Here is a 5,924-nt window from a genome sequence, read left to right as displayed (position 1 = left end):
AATTTTGCTTCCTTGAATAGAAAGTAAAAAAGCTCAACTCCTGACAGTTCCTTGGCTGCTGATGTAGTAGTAGAACATTGTGTCAAAGCCCAAGAAATTGAACTGCACTCAACCGTGGTGGGCGACACGCACAATTAAAGATGTTGATAATTAGCATTTATGAACACAACTTAAGATTAAATCGTTACTAAGGGGATATGCATGAGGCTTGAGGTTTCCTTTTCCTGGCGAATACTCTTCTTTTCATGCTGGAAATCAATTAAGCATGAGGAGCAAAGTGGGAAAATTATACATTTTCATGATGCGTTCCTTTGAAGGAAGACAAAACAAGAACGGAAGAGCAAGGCCGAGATCTTCTGACTCATGGCTTGGTGGTTCTTGTAAAGAGATAAATACTTACTTGCAGTCAAATGGATAATTGATTTTTTAAAATTTGAGGACTGGGAAAAAAGTGCCTCAGCCTAGTGAATTTCAAAATGAAAATGAGGGAGTCCTTTTTTTAAAAAAAAAGTATATCTTTATTGATTTCAGAGAGGAAGGGAGAGGGAGAGATAGAAACATCAATGATGAGAGAGAATCATTGATCAGCTGCCACCTTCACCCCCCTCCCACGCTCACTGGGGATCGAGCCCACAACCCAGACTGGGAATCAAACTGTGACCTCCTGGTTCATAGGTCAACGCTCAACCACTGAGACACAATGGCTGGGGTAGGGAGTTCTTCATGGATTGTTTTCCTGCGAAACTTGAAAGAGCTTCTTCTATATGACAGAAAAACTGATGGTAAAGGAGCTAAAGCTCAGGGTGGAGGGATTATATCAAGCAGGAGGGACGTGGTGCTTTGCAATGTGGTGATGTATTTTAGGGTCCTGAGACGTCGCCTGCCCCTGTCAAGAACAGTCATGCCCAGAAAACCGTCACCCTCCGCTGACAGCCAGCCCTGCCTGCGAGGTTCCATCAGGTGTCAAATAGAAAACTCTTCTAGAAGGGGTCACCTTTGTGCTTAACAGCTTGTGAATTTCTAAAATTGAACCCCAACTAAAATGGTGATGTTAATAGTTGGTGAGGATTTGGTGAGGACTAAAGCATAGGTTATATTTATCTATCTATGTATCTATCATCATGGATTCATGCAGTAATTTACTGAGTGGGTAAATCTCTGTGTGTGTGTGTATACATGTGTGTATTGGAGTTTCATACCAGCTTAGCCCTTTTGTATATAAATGAGAGACAATATATCATATCATTTAAAAGCATGAGCTTTGCCATCTGTCAGACTGATGTTTGCCCACTGGCTCTGCTTTTTAGTAGCTGAGGAAAATGCTACTACCTCATAGGCGGAACGTCATCTTCAATAAGATGACACTTTGGTAGAGCGCCTGGTTCATAGTAAACGTCAATGCATGCCTGTTGTTACTATTGCAGAAAATGTCTTCATCTCTTTGGCAGTCTTCAAAAATACTGAATGATCAATATTTCTGTTGTTCTAGTTATGACTTCTCACACTGGACACGGGGCTGGAGTGAGGGCTGGCCTCCAGCTCCGGTCCTTTGCTGTCTGGTGCCCATCTTTGCCCTCCTCAGTGGATGCCAGGGGCTGCCACACCGGAGAGCTGTCACCTATAATCTGAATCTCTATCACTTGTGAGCTGCTCTGAGAATAAACTCTACAACATATTCCGGGTGTATGTTCTGAGAAAAACAGAAATTGTTTCCAGGAGCATATAGTCTCGGAAAACAATCTTGTTTTTGTAATGACTGTGACTGCTTTTTCCTTGATTACATGAGCAGTAAGTACTCATTACAAATCACTGGAAAATGCAAAAAAGCACAACAGGCTGAACAGAAGGTTGGCTGGACATCACTTTTTGGTTGGGTCGTAGACTTGGTCATCTCAGGGGCAGAGAGGCCAGGCCCCCGGAGATTGACATGAGCAAAGCAGGCACTCATGGCAGCGAGGAGACCTCAGGACGTGTCTGGGTTGCTGGGTGCCATGCTGTGGTTTTGCCATGTCCCTGAGCTTCTGCAGTGAGGCTGTGGTACCCAGCTGGGGAAGCTGCCTCCGGTCACCACTGTCCTGCCATCACTCTGGGGACTAGAACAGTGGGGAGTCCTGGAAATTGCAGGATGCAGGGGGTTTTAGGCCTGTGGAGACCCAGGCACTGAACCTGGACATGGATGGAATTCGGCTGCAGGGTCAGGCCTGGGCTTGGGACACAACCTCGCTGTCTATGGGGTGTGCTCAGTGCCCAGAGAGATGGCTGAGAGCCAGGCCTCCCTGGGGAAGTTCCTGGCTCATAAGCCAGAAACACTGAAGACGGACTGGGGACAGGTGCTCTGGCTGCTCAGCAAGGTGGAGCCTCAGAGCCCTGACACAGGCAATTCCAAGAAATGGTCTAGATCTGGGGTAATTTCTGCTCTAATGACCAGGGAAAGTGAGTTTTTTGGGGCGTAGGGTAGGGGTGTGGGTGGGGACAGGGTCATGCTTGGAGTCTGCTGGTGATGTTCAGGACAGAGACGTTTCTGTGCCATCTTAGGACAGCCTGCCTGAGGATGGCAGCTGTCACAGGGCTATCACCCAAAGACCCTAAGATTTCTCAGTACCTAAACTGTGTCAGGAGCTATGCTTGCTTATGGGAATTGATTCCCGATTGGAAAGACCAAGGTGCCTGGAGCAAAGGCCAAGATAGCAACGGGGTATCATGTGCAAAAGGGCCGAGTGCAGGGAGGAAATAACTGCATGACTAAAAGGATGCGACATCACAGCCTGTAGATAGGAAGGGCTCCTTCCGAGTTGGGGAGGAGGTGTTAGAGCATGATGAGCTCGCCCTTCTCCACTCCTTGATGAAAGAATAAAGCTTCTGCTCTGCTTTACGGAGCTCAGTCTCCTTCTATTGGCACCAATGTCACTGGGAGAAGGACCTTGGTTTGGTCGCTGACACAGGAGGGTCAGTAACTACCACCACAACAACAAAGAGTGCCTCTCACTCCCTGGACTCCACTGTCACCATTGCCTCCCACTCACTTCCTTCTCCATTCTGTATCAGCGTGGCCTCTCACCGATGCAACTGCCCCAGGTGGTTGGGTCAAGATCTGCACCCAGCTCTGTCTGGTCCAAAGCTTATGCATTCTTCTACGATGGGTCCTTGTGGATTTCTATCGGCACCAAATAAAATGAGTGAGTAGTCTCTGCCCTCAAGATGCTCACAGACTACAGGGGAGACAATAACTATAAACAATGCATGTCTTGTACAGGTGCACAAGCAATTATGAGTTCACAGAGGAGAGGCATACGTGTGTGTGATGGAAAAGGCATATATATATATGGCTAATATGCAAAGTGTCCCCTTGGGAGTTCGACTGGGAGACTGGGAGTTCAATCACTCGCTATGACATGTGCTGACCACAACAGGTGGCGCAGAACGAAGGGAGGCCCCGGCCAGCAGCCAGAAAGCCCTAATCAGCCCTGATCACTGGCCAGGCCTAGGGACCCTACCTGTGTGCAAATTTCATGCACTGGGCCTCTAGTAACAGAATAAGTGACGATCAGGGAAACCAGAAGAAGAGGTGACATTTGAACTTGTCTTTGAAGGATGAGTATGATTTTTCAGGCTGGAACAAGGGATTTATCTGGGCAGCATGATCAGTGTGAGAAGAGATGCAGAAATATAGACATGCCCATGTGGCTTTGGCAGAGAAGCACAGAGTGGCTGTAGCATAGGGAGACTGGAGATGAGGTTCCATGGCTGGGGTGCAGGCTACTCAGCTTTTAGCACTGGGGTCTCTGCTCCAGACTCCCTTCCCTGCCCTTCAGCTGCACAAAGCACAAATGGGGGCCAGTGTAACTGGGGAGATACCCCCCACTTTATCGATGGATTTACTGCAGTCAAGGGAAGCTTGAGTTTAATAAAGTTGTACAAGTAGGTCCATAGATGACTTGAAAGTCTTTCTACTTATAGTTTAAACAAGTTGATGTTCTTCAAGAAAACTCCCAAAATATCAACAATATCTCAACATCAATAGGACTTGGGAGAAATTTACCACTATTTAATCTGAAAATAGTGGTAAATTTCATTTAGCTTGAAATATGTTTTAATTTAGTTTGAGATGACTGACCCCTGCCTGCTTTGATGATGACCCGTTCCAGGGAGAGATGGGAGCTGTGGAGGCTTGTACTCACCCTGCAAAGTCCTGATGTGAAGGAAAACCCCTCTTCTGTAAAACTACTGTTTGGAATTCTCTGCTATTCTTTCAAGGGAAGCTTGAGTTTAATAAAGTTGTACAAGTAGGTCCATAGATGACTTGAAAGTCTTTCTACTTATAGTTTAAACAAGTTGATGTTCTTCAAGAAAACTCCCAAAATATCAACAATATCTCAACATCAATAGGACTTGGGAGAAATTTACCACTATTTAATCTGAAAATAGTGGTAAATTTCATTTAACTTGAAATATGTTTTAGTTTCGTTTGAGATGACTGACCCCTGCCTGCTTTCATGATGACCCATTCCAGGGAGAGATGGGAGCTGTGGAGGCTTGTGCTCACTCTGCAAAGTCCTGAGAAATAAGCAATGAGAAATAACCAGCATAAAGCCCAGTGGAACCAGGAGCCCTGATGATGTCATTGGCTACTGTGCCACGGGGTCATGGGTTAGCTTTGTGACCACAGGGAAAGCCCTTTGCCTCCACTTTCCAACGGGGTCAATCCCTGCATGCCCCCCTTCTCCAGATGGACATTTTGAAAGTAAAATGGAATGATACATAGATTTGAGAATGATACTGGATTTAGATGTGATGTTATTTCTCTGGGGGATGAATACGGCAGTTTAAGTGATTTTTTAAAATGGGAATGCGAAAGATCTCAAAAAAAAAAAAATTGCTCAGTTCTGACAGAAGCCTGCATTGCTCATAGGAAGACACAAGAGGGTGCCATAGACCCAGCTAAAGGGTCTGTGAGGGTCTAGGAATTTCCTTTCTGATTTAGTGCTTGTTGGGATTTCTCTGCACCTCTGTCTGCAGCACTGATGTTCCCAGTCCAGGGGTGAACATGGGGCAGCTTGTCAGGGGTGTGTCAGCTTGACCCAGTCCAATTCTGACCCTGTGCAACCATTCTAATATGTGGGCTTTTGCCTGGTTTCTCTGTTGTTTTACAATCAAAATCTCTTATCTTCATTCATTTATCTGATTCTCAGTCCTGATAACTGGCACATTTTAAGACTTAGCCAACCATTCTAATATGTGGGCTTTTGCCTGGTTTCTCTATTCTCTGTTGTTTTACAATCAAAATCTCTATCTTCATTCATTTATCTGAATCTCAGTCTTGATAACTGGCACATTTTAAGATTTAGTTGAGAAATGTCTGGTGATCTACAAAGAATGGGACAAAGAAGGATCCACCTGGGGCAGATCCAGGGCGGGAGATAGAAGCACCTCAAAGCTGGAGGGTAGGGGTAGTTTCCTCTTGAACTAGATCCTGTGGAATGCCTTCTTCCAGGGAGAAGCTGGAGGTGAAGGTGCAGGGGGAAGAAAAGGGGGTTGGCACACTGCTCCCTGGGGGTTCCTGTGAATTTACTAGGATGCCATTCCCAGATACTGCCCCCCTTATCTGCTGTTTCTCTCATTATCTGAGAGAGGAGCAGCAGACTGAATGGCTACAATTCAGGTTAATCACAGAGATTCCAGCAATGCCCTGGACACAATGCTGAAGGTAATGGCATAACTGTTGTCCAAAAGAAGGACCTGGCCAGGAGTGAAAGGGATGGTTTTACTGACTTTATTGTTTATCTGAATCTCAGTCTTGATAACTGGCACATTTTAAGATTTAGTTGAGAAATGTCTGGTGATCTACAAAGAATGGGACAAAGAAGGATCCACCTGGGGCAGATCCAGGGCGGGAGATAGAAGCACCTCAAAGCTGGAGGGTAGGG

Source organism: Myotis brandtii, unplaced genomic scaffold (genome assembly GCF_000412655.1).
Source record: "Myotis brandtii unplaced genomic scaffold, ASM41265v1 scaffold1470, whole genome shotgun sequence".
NCBI classification, from domain to species: Eukaryota; Metazoa; Chordata; class Mammalia; order Chiroptera; family Vespertilionidae; genus Myotis; species Myotis brandtii.
This window is presented reverse-complemented; position numbering follows the sequence as displayed.